Source organism: Anser anser (genome assembly GCF_964211835.1).
Source record: "Anser anser genome assembly, chromosome: 13".
NCBI lineage: Eukaryota > Metazoa > Chordata > Aves > Anseriformes > Anatidae > Anser > Anser anser.
The window spans coordinates 7442648-7460621 of NC_139734.1; the positions used below are offsets into that span (position 1 = coordinate 7442648).

Consider the following 17974-nt stretch of genomic DNA (forward strand, 5'->3'; position numbering starts at 1 on the left):
CCTAAGCTGACAAATTTGAGTAAATTGGAGAGCTATCTGGGCCTAAGGAGAGCTGGTTACCCCAAGCAGCACCCTCTGATTCTGCACGGTGCCTGCTCCGACATTCTTACCAGCACTGTGATAAACTAAAGCCACACATGATGAAGTACCACGCTGATAAAGTAAAGCCACGTGTTAGCAGGACACTGCTCACAGGAGCACGCAGCACTAAAGGCTGCTATGAGGCCCTCATTGTTGCTATATAAAACATGCAAAGACCGTGCCCCTTCTTAAACGAACAAGCTTACAGGTCTGCTCCTTTTCTTCTGCAGAGGCAGGATGCATTTTCACAGATCCTTATGTTGTTGATTCTCCAGTCCGCTTTCACCTAAAAGCTGTCCAAAGCATTTACAGAAGAGATGAAGTCACGCAAGCCTGTACATTACAGAGCTATTTTCCCAGTGAGGTGAGGAGGCCTTGGTACCACACTCAGGGAGCAGCAAGGAGGGGCAGACAAAGAAAACCTGACATCAGGCTGTATCTTCAGAAAGCAGTTGATACTGCTGCTTTCTCTTTATTATATTAGCTTCCCCTGTAGCTTCCTCATTACAAGGGCATGGATTTTGTTAGCATCCTCAGCATGGCCTCTTGTCCTGGGATGACACCCCTTCACTAACCAGCCTCTGATCCCAACGTGCAGAGGGAGATGTGTGCTTACCCATCATCCTGGCACACGGGCCTCTTGCTCTATGCTGAACTCATCTTTTATTTTCCTGCGTTCTTCACTTCCTTTAACTATAACGCAATAAAGCAGTACCACCATCATTACTAACGAAGGGACTCTTGTTAAGGGACAAATCTTCAGTTTACAGGCAGTTGCTGTAGGGAGGTACCTGTCTGCTTTAGCCAGTGCCAGAATTAGGAGGCACCTCAACAGCTTCGTGAGAGGGAGCAGAACTGCCCGTCGGCAGGGCATCACTGAGACAGCTTTGCTTTTCAGACCCAGGAGGCTCACTGTGCCGCTCTCTGAAGCCTGGCTCCCTGCCTACTCTCCCCCCATGCTCGTAAGGTGTTTCCTTGCTGAGACAGGTCTGATTCCTGTTTCTTCACCTCCGCACCTCTCTCAACCAGCCATTCCCGCTGAACTGGCTCCTTCTCTCTTGGGTTAATCTTTCAGTGTGCATTGGAGCAATGGGGAGATCAGGGAGAAGGAGGTTGCTGTACGAGGAGTGGTCCAGCAGAATCCTGCCTCCTCTGAGGCTCTCTGGCCAGCACCTTACATCCTCACCCCCCTCGAAATGTTCTGAAATGAGCTTCAGAGGGGGCCCTGCCTCACAGCTAACAGCACATCAAGCATGGTAGGAATAAACTATGTGGAGACGCAGATACACATTACGCGGTGTGCCCGGCGATCTGTCAGGATACCTGCACAATTTATCATAGGCAGCATTTACTCAGGAGCCACACTGATGAATTGCAAAGAACTGTGTTACTGCAGGGCATCAAAGACACGTCCCAAAGACCTGGAGCAGGAAGCAGTGAGGTATTTGCATGTAGGGCTCTTACGAGCATGCTGGCTGAGACATTTGCCTGCTGCCGCAGGGCAGACGCTAGTAGAGAATGTTCTTATTGTGCCTCCTGTATTTCCCTGGATATTACGTAGGGCCCGGTCCCACCCCGTGCCAGCAGCCAGCACAGCACTGACTGACCAGGTGGCAGAGGGAAGTAGCATACACGGCATGAGGAGGCCTTACAGATTAAACCACCGGGCTGTGGGCTCCTGCTAGCTGAGAGGGATTACTTCCTCGCTTGTTTCTTCTTCTGTTTTGAATGTTCACTTGGCATTAGGAAATGGCTAGAATATACCTGAAATCTGGGGGGCTGAGTTCAACCTTGGACGTTGTAACAGATGATAAAATAGTGATGCTGAACAATGGTGCTGTAGGGAAGGCTAAGCAGCTGCACATTAAGAAGTTTCCAGTTTGTACTTTCTGCTTAGAATAACAGGAATTTTCAATCAGCTCGCTGCCCACATAAAATTCACAAGAGGAATGTACATTTCCCTAAATAAGAGAAGCAACCCTCACATGGAAAAAAAAGACTTCTCTCTAAGGGCTATTTCCATGGTAACTTCTAAATTCAAAGCTCAAGCTGTTTTGGCTGCAGGGATACTCAGAAAAGGTAACAAGATTGTTTGTTCTTGTTAATAATGGGAAACCATCATTGCTGTCCTCTCATGCAAAATAGGCTGAGTGGTTTTGTTTAAAACTTCCCCAAAGCTCTCAAAGAACAGGCATGAAAAATTTCACCCTGGCAGGTAAAAGACTGAGAAAGCTGAGAGTGACAACATAAGGCATTAGAACAGAAACGTAACAACGCTTTACTCCCGTAGTTCACAACCAGCATCCTAATCGTAGTGCTTTTTATCCCATTGAGATTCAAAGCGGGTCACACGTTATGTTATAGAAGCATATACAATTTTTATACACAAATAAATTAATCTGCTTCTGCTGCAGTTGAGCGGACATCGCAGCACCGGACAGTCTGTGACCAACTGAAGGGAGAGATTTTGAATCAGGAAACAAATGCCCCCTGGAAGACGCACAACCACACACATGCAGAGACCTCGCCAGGAGCTCTGTATTTAGTTTTCAAGAGTTTATCCCTGCTGATTGAGGTAATGTGATCCCACGCAGGAAAAAATACGAGATGGCCATTAGTTAAAGATAGCGTATATGCAGAGAGGAAATGATGCACTGGCAACTTTCATTCAAAGGTCGAATGCAATAAACAAGTTTATGCCTTCCTTAGCATTTGAAAACCTGACTCAGCAGGAGTCCCTATACTACTTTAATGGAGAAGATGGGAGGAAATGATTGCACCCAGTTGTCTTTTCTGAGGTACACTGTGTTCCCATGAACTCTGCGAAGTGCTACATGCATGTTTAAGGCCTTTCTGAGGTTGTTTTCCCCACAAAAAGAAATAATAAAGTTAGCAGTCAGTTTGGCCTGATATTGCTGAGGTTGAATGTGTGGATAAGCTAGAACTTGCCTTTAGGTAAATATAGCTTTGGGCTTAAAGTATCACTTCAGTACTTTAAGAGTCCAACCCACCACCGTGTATCACTCACCTCCAGCTGTCTTTTAAAGGGTGTTGGGGCTACTTGGTATTTTCTAGGTGATGCTCATGGATTAGGTCCTATGCAAATCAGGCAGCATTACATTTGCAGAGCTGAAACGCAGCAGGGTAAAATGCAGATCTCAATTCACTGAGCAGCATTTGGAAAAGTCTCTAGTTCTAAACAGAAATTTCATTTAACATCTCTGAAAAGATGGGAACTCTCTAACCGGGTTTGCCAAAAAGCCAATTAAAAAGTGATGCATGAAAGGTAACCAACTGGCAAAGATGATGAGTGCTGATGTCTTTGGCAGATTGAAACTCAGCTGAACCTATGAAATCGTTAATAAAGCGTAAATGTGGAAGCTGTTATCTAATATTGAAACAAAAATTATCAGAAGGAAGATAATTTTGAGCAAGTGTTTCTAAAAGTCTGCATCATTGGACAGCCTCCCTCCACAATCCATGGCAAGACTCCAGGAACCAGCTTTCTGTACAGTGAAGAATGCATTTTGGAGTCTTCAAGCAAGATACAAATACTGCTACAGATTATCAGGATATTGGTCCAAAAGATAGCGCCCTAACTTCCCGCTCTTCAAAGGGGTCAATTAGCAACAATTTTCGTCCTCACTGCAGTTAAGCACAGGCTAGCCTTGCTTCAGACACAGTTCCTGTCTATAGAGCAAGTAGTCAGGAGAAAAATCCACGAGCACAAACGGTCTGGTTTTATTTCTAGTTGAAAGATGAAGAGGTCACTGCCACTCCTGTGCTGCTACGGGGTCTTTGTAAAACTGCTTGTCTTCTGATCAGTCTTTACCAATTTGCACCACTTACACCTAGGAGCCCTCTGGCAGCTGGTGATGTCTGTACTTTCTTTCCTTCTGCTTCTGAAATTCAATTTCTCACTTGTAATCAGGTACTGTGCCCAGCTCAGTCCCTCGCCTTCTACCTCTGACCCTTCAGCTACTCTACAAGTCTCTGCACGAATGAAGCCTTGGTATCGGGCTAGCCCTGGGCTTTTTGTGTCCCACACTCTTTAGCCTTGCTAACTCTGCCGTTTTTAGTCGAAATGCCTACCCGTGTGAGAGATGTGCCGTCTTCCAGCAGGAACCAGCGGCTGCTCCCTAGAGGAATAAAGGACAGAGGTGAGGAAGGTGGAGCTGCAAATGGTTTTCAATTAGTGGGTCCTTCTTTGTTGCTGCAGGGAGAGGGGATTAGAGGTGGGTCATGAGCCAAGAGATAAAGCCTCCTGAAACAGGAGCTGGGCAGTGCCTTGGTGGGCAGCTGGTGGGCTAGGAGTGTTGGACTCTAGATGCTTAGGGGTGGTCCTGCCTGCCTTTAGTTTCCTTTTTTAAAAAAACAAGGGCAGAAGTGGTCCAAGCAGCTAGAGGAGGCTGTGGGCTCCCCACCATGGTAAGGGGGTATCTCCTGGCCCTGCTGCTGGCCCTACGAGGCAGCCCTGGGCACGCAGGGGAGTACTGCCACGGCTGGGCTGGCAGCCCGCAGGGCTGGCACCACGGCTTCCAGTGCCCGGAGCACTACGACAGCCCGGAGGCTGCCCTATGCTGTGGGACCTGCACCTTGCGCTACTGCTGCTCAGCCAGGGAGGCCCGCCTGGACCAGGGACGGTGCCCTGGGGACCAGCAGCAGCCCAGCCCCAGGCCCCCGGTGCCAGGTAAGTCGCCATGCCCCTTGCAGACAGGAGGGCAGATCAGGTGTGCCGTCCTCTTTGCATCCCCTGTAGCAAGCCTACCTTGGTGGCATCAAAATCATTTCTCCTCTTCAGACCTCCAGGGCTATCCCCAGCTGGGTACATGCCGCTGCTGGGCCCTGGGGAGCTGGAAGCATTGCGGTCGAAGTGCTTGGAGACCTGTACAGGGCTTCTTGTGATGCCTGCATGGGCCAGAGCCAGTCATGGACTTTCACTGGGATGACAGGACAGCTTGGGGCTTTACTCAAGGTGTTTTTCTGTTGGTCCTACTCTTAAAAAAGCTTCCAAGCTGCTAACAGAGTAGTCTGGTAACACCTCAGGTGCTTTAGCACCGGTGGAGTATGTGTGTTGCTAACTAGTTTCAGCAATAAATGAATGTGGCTGCCTCCAAGTAATGCATTTGACTTAATTTCTGGCTTGTAAGAATACCTGTAACCCTCAGACCCAGATCCCATACGAACCAATGGCAATTTTAATGTGTGTGTATATGTATAAAAATAAAACCTTCAGTTAACAGCTGTATGTTATAACTCTGTTAATCTTGCACAAGTGAACTGTAGCTGTGATGCTGAGTATTGGCTCATATGAATGCTGAATGTTGCAACTTTTCTTGCGTGGGTACAAACGGCAGATGCTATAGTACTGACTGGTCTGACCCTGTGTACATCAGGCTTTTCCCAAGGAGCTTGCCTTAGTGGCTGCCAGTTTCTGATCTTTTTTGCTCTCCTCTAGCAAGACTTTAGAGTAAAACTGCCCTGGCCTGCTCCCTGGTGCACGCCTTAAGAACAACAGAATATAACCTAGAATACCCCATGAATGAATGGCTGACTAACGCCACTCTTCTATTTTCAGTACCCGTGTACCTGCCATTCCTTCTTGTTGGATCTGTGTTTGTGGCATTTGTTGTTGGCGGTGCCTGTGTTGGAATTTGCTGCTGCAAGTGCTTAAAATCCAAGGATGAGGAGCAGCAAAGTGGACTTGCACCTGGTCAGACTTGGCTACTAGAACCTGATCTTCCTTCTCGCCTCTCCAGCTCTAGCTCTGCCACCAGAAGCTCCCTGAGTAGTGGCCCTCAGACCAGCAGCATCTGCACGACTCTAGCCCCCTCTCTTCCTGTCATTGCCTTGGCTGAAGAAGCTCGGTTCTTAAGTTCTCCACCTCCCAGTGGGCAGCTCTTGTACCCTTTACATGCCAGCCACAGAGTGCCCCCTGACCACACCATGCTAGCAACTCCAGCACCCTTCCTCAAAAGAACAATCTACGGGCACGGTGCCAACGTGTGCCCTATCAGCGCACCACCAGGTGACCGAATGATGTACTCAGGAGGTCACGTCTGAGAAGACGACGCATCAGCGCACAGCTGGGGCTGGATTCTCCTTCACTACTATAAAAACTTCTTTGGAACTGAAATGAGGATTTGCAAGTGTTTAAAGGCATTACAAAGTGCACCAGCCTTGGTTTTCCGTATTTCCAAAGATAACGTTTTTAGGCTCTTTGTTTTTAACCTGTATTATTTTTAATGCAATCAAAAAGAGTGAGATTCTGAGGACTTTGTTCCTGTTCAAGGAATGACTGAATCTGTAGAAATGTTTCACCCTTCCCCTAGTCCTTTCAAGTTGCCATACCATGCCCCAGGGGACGTGTCAGAGGACAAGATTTCTGTTCCTGTAGCTGTGTCACTTCTCAGCAGCTTCTGTTAGGACAGGGAGGCGTGCCTCAGTGCAGTTACTAATTGTGGACACAGGAAGACTGTACTTTATCTACACCCTTCTATCAGTGAACTGATTCAAGATGGTAAAACACTGCCAGTGGTTTGCCTGCCCCTGATGAGCTAGGAGCAACTTCTAGCCCTAAATTCAGTAAAATGTGTGTTTAATACAGATACTGGGGGAAGGTAATAAAACAATGTATGTTTCCTCTCCTCTAATGGCCTGGTAGTCTTTTTTTCTTTCCCCACATCATTGGCCATTTCAAATGGATGAAGAATTTTAGGGAAAAGTAAACACAAAATGAGACTCCAGTCAGTCCGAGTCTTCAGTTTTCTGAATACATGCTGGAGAAACTTGCCTACTCTGACTCTTTGTTAAGACGCATGCTGCCTGACTGCAGCCAGCCACTTCACAGCAGGACGCTGATAGGAAGAAGTTGTCAAAATATACTACTCACTGCTGGAGCGTTTTAACACTTCCTCGCAGCACAGAAACCCGAGTGGTTATATTGTGAAGGCATGGTAAAAGGCCTCCACAGGTGTTAGCACTAAGAGCAGGGACCAAGGCTTAAAAATCTTGTGTGTATAAAAAGAAAATGCTAAAGCCTTTCCTGTGTTAGTAGTGCCTATCAAAGGGGAAGCTGGCACAATAAAGATGTGTGGACGCTTCACTTGTAAATCAAGGGAACTGATGCTCTTTGGCAAGGAATGTGTGACCTTAGACTACTTTATGCATATTTTACTGCAGAATTTTACTTCTTGCTCTAGCGATCAGCATGTCCTACAGTCATGCTAAGCTCACATGTATCCTGCCACCCAAGTCTGTAGGGGCAAGCTGACATAGCTGGAGAACTTCCTGACTTTTTCGTGGGTGTGAATTAGAAATTCCACAATTTAGCTGACCCAGGGCTGTGACTTAAGCTTGCCTGCCCAGTTCCTCTTGAAATTGGACTAAGAATATAAGAACGAAAACAAAATACCCTAAAAATAAAAGCTTTCCCAAAATACCGAGTCTCAAGCGTTATCTGCTTGCTTTAGCTCTGAAAAAATAACAAGTTCAGGCTTCAGGAAACACTAGCTTGAACTTAAAAGCTGTTGTCCTTTTTACAGTAAGGGAAATGTCATTGGGATTTGTTGATAACTATGCCAATACAAAGTACTGCAGCAGGAATGCTTATTTTTAAAGTTAGGTTTCAAACTTGTATTGCTGGAAGCACTTAGAAAATGGTTTCATTTTTTCTAAAGTACTTGTTGTTTGCAGTTGCCTTAGGAAAATCTGCAGCGGAATGAAGTATTTTATCTGGTTAACGTCCAATCCTGACAGTATACAATGGCAAAAACTCGAGGCAGTTCAGAGACAAATGAACAAGATATCCTTCCTGATGCTCTTTGTACTGAGAGATACTCAGCCAGTTTTATCAGCCAGTGGTTGTTCTAGCACAGATTTTCCTGAACTAGAAAGGTAAAGGGATATGTGACCCGATAGGCAGTACACCTAAGCCTCAGACTGTAGTGTATGTAGGCCTCACATCAACTTCAACAGAAATGGAAATCTCTCCAGGATGCAGCTCCAGGAGAAGGTTTTAAATTTAATAAGGGACCAGAGCAATAGCTTTCCGGATACCATCAGGCAGAAAAGCGTCAAGAGGTTCACTTGTAACCCTAAGCAATTAAAGAGAAGGAAGCTGATCAGAACCGAGGAACACACAAGCTAAATGGCTCTGTGCATGCTGCCTTAATTGCTCCCCGGCTAGGATTAGCAGTGTGCTTGGAGTCAGCAAGCCTTCCTCTCCCCCACCTTTCCCTGGATGCTCTGCACCACAAAAACAGATGGAAAGCAAGCTCAGTGGCTTAGCTGAGCACTCTCTGACAAAGGTGGTTTGTATGAGAGCACAGGATTTTCCGGCTCCCTTTCACAGCATTTTATACAAAATTAACACTTTCTGCAACAAAACCAGGTCAAATATTTCAAGGGTTTGATGCTTCTTTTCATAGTGCAACTTGGGGAAAGGGAAGCCACGAAGTAACCAATTCGCCGCAGTCCCAGGGCTGAAGAGATATTTTTAAGAGCCATTTGCCTAATGTCTTCCACCAAGCACCACTGTAAACTCGGATTACCTTGGTCTTGATTAGCATCTGCATTAAAATCAGAGCAGCCCATGTGGAAAAAGAAAAAAAGAAAAGAAAAAGGAAAAAGAACAGAGTATCTTTTATGTAAATGTTATCCCTTTACTAATTTGAGGGGCCTTGGTACCGAGTTTAGCACATCTTTAGACAGATGGGATATGTTCATGCTAATTCCCTTTTTCCTAGCTAAACTGCCTCTCCTCGTTGAAGCTAAAGAAGAGGTACTTAGCAGAGCTAATAGTCTACTTACCACCTATTGTACCGGGTGCTTTGCTTTGTTTGCTTAATGACGCCCCAATCCCATTCCCCTCGACTTCTAATTAAGAAATGATTTAGACTCTTTGCTCCTTAATCCCCAATAATGACACAGGTGATCTGAATTGTTCTTGGTGTGTTCTCTCTGGATTTAGGAAGAAAGAAGTTAGTAAGAGCTAAGAATTGAAAAGGTGAAGCTTTAGCCCTCAAGACAACTTTGCAGAACTTAACGAACGAACGGTGTCGGGCTGCTTTCTTACCGGCTTTGTCTGCATGTGGTCTAATTCCCTGCCTTTGTTTGAATAGTGGCTTTAATTTTCTTCAGCTTAATGTCTTCCTAACGGATCTGGGATAAACTAAATTGTGTTTTTGTTCAGATTTTTAGACGAATTTAAACAAACTAGTCTAAAATAGGAAAATGGGACAGGTCTGAAAGTTGCATATAATCGTGTCTCCGTAATATTCCTTTCTTTCTTTTCCTCACTGGATCAATACACAGCACTGGCCGATCCACTCTGTCCTACTAGAAAGCAAGAACAAAACAACTTCAAGAGTTTTTACTTCTAATTCTCTAAAGCCACGATTTTTAAGGTTTTGAATAAAAAACAACCTCCCTTTCTGACCAGTTATGAACTATTTTCTTGGAGAAAACTAAGGTACAGGGAAACTGTACAAGGTTCACCTCTTTCAAGGCCACGCAGTGTATTGGCGGGACTCTGAACACGTTCTGGCAATCCTGGCTCCGTAGCTTTGTTAAGTCTCCTACTGGTATTAATGCATTAATTGCATTATTGCAATTAATATTGCAGTATTGCATACTAGTATTAATGCACTATAATGTATTTTGTTGGTTAAGAATGCTGATGGATATTTGCCTTGCATTAAGAGACAGATTTGCTTTTATTCAGCACAGCTGCAGGGTTGGTTTTTTTTTTTAATGTAAAAATGGAGTTGAATGTTACCGATACTGTATGTTTTTTTTATGTTTATGCCAAGTGCATCACAAAGATCTGCAAAAATTCATTCCAATCAAGTCAATTCAACTTTGAGCTACAACAAGAACCCCCTCTTATCCTTCTCACAGAGCTACGCTGATTTGCTGTTCTTCAGGATCAGGTATTCTGGCAAATGGATCAGAAATTGTCACAATGCAAAAGCCCACCAAACCTACTGATTTCTGTGAGATCTCAAGCCAGGGCGAAGGAAGTTATACTGTTTCCTTACGTCCTTCCTTCAAATGAAGCTAATTACAATGGAAGTTCAAAGGTGGAAATGGCATATATTTCTACGGCAGTGGAAAATGGCATATATTTCTGTTACTCTGGAAGTGTTTGGATTGTCTTTACATCACCATCCCATATTGTATTGTGACTAGATCTTAATACAGTGGAATGGACAGTGTCGGTCAAAGCCTCACGTACTAGGAATTGCTTATTGGAATCCCAGTAGCTTGATACAGATGCACAAGGGTGAAGGAGGTTCACAGGGCAAAATGAGACTGGGTGTCTTAATGCAACGTGCTGGGGCACTGAGGAGCACACAGAGACCTCCTCAGACTGGATGCACGTTGCCTGCGTGGCCACTAGCACAGTGTCTGGCATGACAGTCAACGTGGTGCTGCACCAGACCTCACAAATGTGGAGGATGGGAGAAGTCTGCAACCTCCGCCTGTTTCCGTTAAATCTATGCCTGCCTAGGAAAGAAAAAAATAAGTAAATAAAGATGATCCTTCTGTATTTCCTCATATTTCTAGGGTCTCTGAAAGATGTAAAGTGTATCTATGAATGAGCACTCTTGCCAGTGCACTTTGTTTGTTCTCTAAGTTAAATAAGCTCTCTTGAGCTGGAGCACTGGGGGCGGTTTCAGCCTGCACAAAGCGCTGCCAGCTCGCTTCTCTCCTTTTGATGCGTGATGGCTAGCACAGTAGCCTGGTTGCTGACTTCCAAGCCTCAGCAATCCAGGCTGTGATTGCCTAACCAAAAATAGATGACAACAGCCTGGCACTCCTGGGTTCAGATGCAGAGAGAATTTGGAAATATTCTTCTTTTCCTACCTAAGAAATATGGCATGGAGCTGCATGTGCTGGCCTACCTACCTATATGCCTGATGTCTGCCTGCATGCTTTCATGTTGATGGGCACGCTGATTTTGCTGGAATATCTTTTCTCTTAAGCCCTTAATAGTCATTAATTTTACTGTCAAATTATTTCCAAGTAGTTCTCATAAAATGGGACAGCCATTCCCTGTTTATAAGAGGCAGGAATGGGTTTTATGGGGGCCAAGGAGAGATCTATCCCCCATGACGCCAAAGTCTAATACTTGCTCCCTCATCCTGGTTTATGACAAGGATCAGAACCCAGCTCATAGGTGTTTGTGGTTCAAAGCACCAAGACATTTGTAAAGCTTTTACAAATGAATGATGACATGTCTCAGTATGAGACTTTTGCATGTGTAGATGAAAATACAGTATGTTCTCCTAGCCTTTTTTAAAATTTGTCAGGCAAAATTTGTGAAGAGTAAGGTGACAATGAATTTGGTGGGCACTCTGGAAGCTGAAGTACAGAATCCTGTAGTCCGTTCTTATACTTTACTCATCTTTACTCTGAGCCTAAGGAACTTGATTCTGGATCCAGGACCTCGCTATGGTTGGCACAAGACCAGGTCCTTGCCCATAGGTGCTCAGCAATGTCACTTCCAACAACATTTTACAAATACAAGCGTACCACTACTTCGAAGTGGCAAAGTGCTTCTAGTATAGATGTAGTTGTACTGACAAACGTACATTTTGTACCAATTAAATTACCTGTAAGAACAAATCGAGCTCTAGAACAGCTGCACAGGATATTTTCTTCTTATATCTCCATAAGGGAATAGAATTGCTTGCTAGGGCACTCAGATACTGCCATGATTTTGTCTAACATAGAAATGCCAGAAAAAGCCCACAACGCAGACAAGAAGAAAGATGTATGTCACTTCATTACTTTCATGGACTGTGGTAGGCTTACTTAATTTCCCTGGTCTCTTCAGTCAAAGGGATATCTGATCCAAATGGATTTGGAGGTTTGGAGAAACTGGGATTCAGTTCTACCCTTAGCAGAATATACAATGCAGACAACTTTGGATTTCTCTGCACTACACCTTTGGGTTCTGCTGATTAAAAACAGTCACAAGGGCCACATATATTATACATTATCCCTCTCCTCTAATGGGGTTCTTATTTTAAACCTTTCTTGTTGGGCATCTATATGCAAGCCATTAAGGATGCAAGTCTATGGTCATGTGCATGTGGGAAAAATGTAACAGTTCTACTCTCAATATACCAAACCCACTGGTAAGTAGTCTGTCAGCAGCAGAAACTAATGAAGCTTGGCTTCCTGTGGGGTTGCCTTGTGTTTATATGGTCTGATGCTTAATAAGGTGAAAAATGAGTGAAGCTTTTCTAAGGCTTGGCTATTCATGGCAGCTCACTTTCCCGTGCTGTGACATCCTGGGTGAGTCCTACAGATTACCTCTCTCTGGGAGTTTTAACAGGATTTGCTTCTTCCACCTGGATTCCTACTTTCATTAAACTTGCAAGAACTTCATATCTTCAAGGTGTCAGCTCCTGTATCACATATGCACGACTTGATCAATGGATTCAAAAGGTACTGGGGAAGATTAAAAACAGAGACTTGACGAGTGAAATCTCGTCTCCTTGGGAGTGTGCAGCACTAGGTAGGGGAACCCTTCTTTAACTGATCATGTCTTTGCAACACAATTTTAAGGGTTTTGTTGTTATTTTTTCCCCTGTTCCCTCATTTTCTGAATTTGAGTATCACACCGTAAGGATCTTGAGCTGGCTATTATACAAAAGTTGTGTATCCACTCCCACTGGAAGCATGCGAGGCTTTCCTGTATTATATGCGTGGGAAGCTGCAGTTGTGAACAGCTTTCTGTTACAACCATTAAGCTGTTCGCAGCATTTATATTACCAGTATAACAGACAGGGAGATCAAACCAGAGGGATTAAGGCCTAATTCTCCTAGAGCGGTCCATTAATACTTGAGGGTTTTGATTTTGGGGCGTCCAGGTTGAAAAATTGCAAACTGAATTGCAGAGGCACCCAAGGCAGGCGGGTTCAGTAGGAGCAAACGGGAGCAGAAGGTGTTCTGGCCTTCTGAGTCACCCTGTGGGCACCTCGATGTGTGTGTTGCAGAGCCTCCCAAACCAGATTTTGTTTAAGAAACTCAGCCTTGAATGGCCTTTAATCATAGTTCCAGCTACGCTGCCTCTATTCAGACAACTTCACCTAGTTATGGAGGCTGTGGTTCGATTTTAATGTCAGATAGATGAAGGACTAGGTAATCTGGCAGTGTAACTTTGATGGAATAAGGCAGAACAACACAATCACACGTTTTACCAGGCTAGCCAAAGTGTACGCTCAGGTGTCTGTGCAGCCTTTGTGGTTTGTGTTGGCTTTCTGCCAGCTCTGTAAAGATAAATGATGCCTGGTATGTCATAAAATCTGCTGAGAAGGTTATTATACAACGTTTTTAAAACAGACTCAAACCAAACAGGGTTTGCACTAGTTCAAAGCTTTGTTCCACGCGTCATCAGAGCTTTTGATCAGGTACAACGTGCCAAAAAAAACAGATTCACCACTGGTAGAACTACAGGCTTAAGTTATCAAATGAATGTGTGCCCTACAAGAGAAGCCCTGCACAAGGCTTTACAAACTACATTGCTGATTTTAGTAAAAATAAATCTGATCACTATGAGAATTTTTCTAAGTACTGTAATCAAAACCAATTTATATTGGAATTTGATATGCAGTGGCAACAGTCACAGTTGGAATTCATGAAACCTCAGAGCTTCCACCCAAGCTTTTCCAATGGCAATGAGTTTCTGCGGGGGATTAACTGAATAAATTGGATAAGAGACTCATACAGTGAGTAGGAGAAACTGAACTTGTGGGAGTTTATTTTCCTTGCACTCGTTCAGGAGCAATGATCGGATTTCTGAAAGCAAAACCACTGTGGCTCAAATAGTGTGGGTAACTTACAAACTGATATTGCACCAGGGAGGAAAAGTAAATGCAAGACTGCACAGATGACCCTGCTTTGTAAGCTGGCCTTTAACCCACGAGACCTTCAGCAGAACCTGGGGGGAATTCTCTTGCCCTACTTAATAGCTTTATGCTTCACTTTCACTAAAAGAGCTGTTTCTGCCAAGTCCCTTATTTCTTACAGTTTCTTAAGCCACATGATCAAGACTGAAAATGTCTGATCTGTACACTTTGATGCAAGTAAGTAGTTCCAGAAAAATATGATCTAAGCAGTCAATTCACAAGCAGCAGTAGTCTCCTGAGGAACATTTTTAGGGAGGCTGTCTCTGTGTATGGCTTTTAGCAGAACGTGAGTCAGAAGTGCTACCAGGATGATCCACACGTACAACCTCAACGTTCTCTCTTAGTGAGATTGGACAGAGAGTGATAATCTGCCAAAGACCTTGGCTCTAACCTAAGCAAGGTTTTTACATTGATAATAAAGTCTTTGAGGAATGGTGACTGAATTCAGAGGACAGGTACAGTAGTTCAGGATGGCTGTAAGCAGACGACTATAACAGGATCTGCAATGTGAGTGTGAGTATTCAGGACTTGCCTCCAAAACCAGCGGTGACTCTAAAAAGGAATCACCTTACCTATCACAACAGCTGTTGATAATGTGCTGGGGGGCACTAACTCAGCATTAGCAGCAGAAGCGAAAGCAAAACAGGGCTGTTGAGCTCAAACAAGGAGGTTGAGGAGAAGAGCATCTTTATGGCTTGGCCACCTTACATACCTGTGTTCTCAGCAGCAGCGATGGGATCTCCAATCAAACCGTAGCTGAACCTGCTAGAGATGGCGAATCTGACAAAGATGGTGGATGCTTTATCTAGAAATTTTTAAGATGTTATTCTTTTTAACAAGCTGTGTCTCAGTGATCCCTGTGCTTTACTTTTCTTCTATGATTCTTCCATTGATAAAATTCACGAATTTAATGAACGTGTGCCAACTTTCAGAGTATAGTTTACATAGGAGTGGAAATATGGCATTATTACTTGAAGAAATGTATCCATGTATATTCAGGAACAGACAGGGCACTCTGGAGGCAGCTGTCAAGCGGATAAGGAGAGAGGTGCAGGCTGTGCAGCATCTCTTCTGTCACACAACAGACAGTATTTGCTATGCCAGGCAGTAGTTTTATACAGTTTTCAGCATTCCTTTCTTAAATCTCCTCTATCATTCAAATCAACATATTGTTTTCAACATATCTGACTTAATTTTGAAACGATGGCATGTAAATATATAGCATATTACAGCTCTTGGAATTCCAGGGCTTTTCAAACCTCATTCTCTGAATCACTTGGCTTACAAAAACAGGCCCTGAAATCCAGCATAAAAGAGAATCCAGATACACAGACTGGAAGCTATTAAAATAAACAGATGGATGGTTTTGATTCCCTCCAGAAGAGAACAGATGTGGTTGCATGCATAAACATATGCATTCACCCAAATTAAACATAATACTCATTTTGTGTTTATTTCATAGCTTATCTCAAGTACATGAATTAAATATCCTATTAATGTTTCATATGCTGTAGGTCAGCACGTTTCGGCTTTCGGACTAACTTCTGCCGTAATGAAGTTACCAAAAAATTGCAATCCTGGCTGTGAGACAGCACCTTCAGGTAGGTACAATTCATTTGTCATGTTTTTCACAAAGCCAAGTCAAACCAAAATAACCTAACACAATTAAGATCTGGCAAAGAAACATTTTCAATACAGTCATCAGCTATGTAACTTTAGTCGGAGCACTACTTCTGAAAGGTGATAGCTGGACAACATCCTTGGGACTTCTTTTAACAATGAAAGCGATGAGGATAGTACTTCATGCACAGGTCCTTTTTTTTTTTTTTTTTTTCCCCTGTATGAATATGAAACTATAGTCATCAATCTCTTGTTAGAAAAATGCTATGCATAAAAACAGATGAATTGGTGGAAATATACACCCAGGGAAAAGTTACACTTTTCTATGCCTCTCTGAAAACAGCCTAATTCAGCCAGGGATTACGAAATTCATTACCATTTAGTTTCCCATATGCAACTCATATTGTGAAATTTTTGAGCTTCCTGATAACTTTCATTGTCATCCTAAGAGCTTGCTTTTGTGAAGCCTGTTTGTGCTTAAAAAACTTGAGCTGGTTATTCATCCTCATGCAACAAGAAGCGTGTGTGAATCAGGCAGGAATTGTTAGCTGTGGAAAACAGCTTTCTTCTGATTTGTTGGACAGAACAAAAACCTAATTTTTAATGTTTTAGATTCGCTCTGGTAAATCAATACAATTTCCTGAACCTTCTATGCCTGTCTGTAAACTTGTCTATGATACATAAAGATTGGACCCTCCCTTCTGTATTGTTTTAAGATTAATGTTTTTTATGTGAAGGGCAACATTTCTAGAAGAAAAGAAGGCCCACCTTTACATTACAGTTTCCTTTCTGCGTGGAAGGTTGCACAAAAATTCCCAACAAGCAGTTGATTTTATCATGTGCGAGATGGGGGATTAGACTAGATGATTTTTCAAGGTCCCTTTCAATCCCTAACATTCTGTGATTCTGTGATAACTCCGCTTTCCACTGATGATAGCAGACTCATTTCTCAGTTCACAGACTAGCTCTTTGGCTACCCATGAATGACACGCATGCCTCTTGCTAAGGTAGCTCTAAAATGGTCAGGTACCATCATCTGCTGTGTGCAGATATTGCTGCAACAAATCATTGCAGTTCAAATCTTTGCCACGCTAGATAATACCAGAAATATTCAATACCTCTATTACTGCCCTGTGATACTAGTCTTACGTCCTTTGGATGTCTTCTTCCATCCCAGGGGATTATTGACCTCTGCTGGGGGACCTCTCTTGGCTTTTGCCTCCATTCCTTTTGCTTCTCCAGCCCAGTTCCCCCTGACCCTGCCTGCATGGCTTCCCTGCTCCAGCAGCGAAGGGTCAGCCCTGCTCCCGCACAGTTTTCTCTAGTCACTGGACCGGACACCCTTCCCTTTCTCCTTCGGGAAGAAGGAGACCCTGTGCCCAGGTGAAAAGCCCCGTATCGCTTCAAAGCTGTGTGCACCCACCTGTTTTGTAGAAATAGTGCTTCAAAAGAGAAGAGTTTTAAAACTAGCTCCTATTACTGGACCACAAAGCACCGCAATCAGGTTCCAGATTTTGGCTCCTGGGGACCAACAAGAGGTGTTTAGTGGCTTAACTACCCAGTACAGGATGAAATGCGAAAGTAGGTTTTGTTAAACTCCCTTTAAAAAAGCCACAGAGCTTCCCAGAGGAATCTGAATCTTGGTGTTGTAGGCAAACATTTGCTAGAGAAGACCAGCCTCTAAATCCCCTTGCTCACCAGTCTGCATCTGTCTCCTTCCTGCCCAAACAGTGGCATTATATATACATATATATATATTTTTTTTCTAATATCGCAGTACAACCCTAGAAGGGGCTTAACTATAACGAAGAACAAAATGAATCACTTCTGCCCAGATTCAGTGCTGAAGGATGTCGTGGCAAAATAAAAGATAGATCCTACAGAGCTATCTTCTCATTTGCGGAATGATGGGGATGTATACAGCACTGAGAGATCCCATCAGTGTCTGCCTAATAATATGGACTGCCGGTTTTATGTGGCTGTATTTACAGTAGCTAGCACAGGAGAATGCAGAATGTGTTCTGCAGACTTCATCTAGGGCTGATGACTGCTTCTAAGTGGAAATTCTCTACAGATTTTCTGCCAACCTGCTTTTGGGCACACACTCAGTGATTATTTCTGCAGGTGCTGCTCGAAATGATGCAATTTAACCATGTGTTATACTCTTTTCTTCTAAGCTTGTTCTGGAGGAAAAAAATGTCAATGCACTGCTAATCTAACCAGTCACATCAGCTTCTTGTGATGAGGGGTGCTGAAAAGATCTTAAAGGAAAGGGAAACTTCCAGCAGTACCTGGCACCCCCCCAGCTGGTGAAAGGCAGTCTTGGCGCTACAGGATGCACTGATCGGCTA

General features: G+C 43.8%; 1 protein-coding gene and 1 long non-coding RNA gene across 6 annotated transcripts in view; one reads left to right on the forward strand and one right to left on the reverse strand.

Annotated features, from left to right (window-relative positions):
- Positions 1–17974, reverse strand: part of MTMR8 (myotubularin related protein 8) — a 75036-nt gene that overhangs the window by 40836 nt on the left and 16226 nt on the right. For 2 of the 5 annotated variants that reach the window (XM_083796605.1, XM_083796604.1), the window contains exon 1: positions 4174–4510. The exons of 2 other annotated variants lie outside the window; for them this stretch is intronic. The gene's annotated coding sequence lies outside the window, so the exon portion shown is untranslated. Of the gene's footprint in view, positions 1–3109; positions 4511–17974 lie in introns of those variants that run through there. One more of the 5 variants, XM_083796603.1, reaches the window with a different exon arrangement.
- LOC310880571 lies at positions 6147–12191 on the forward strand. Its single transcript, XR_014571764.1, has 2 exons — positions 6147–9088; positions 9894–12191. It is a non-coding gene; the product is annotated as an uncharacterized lncRNA (long non-coding RNA).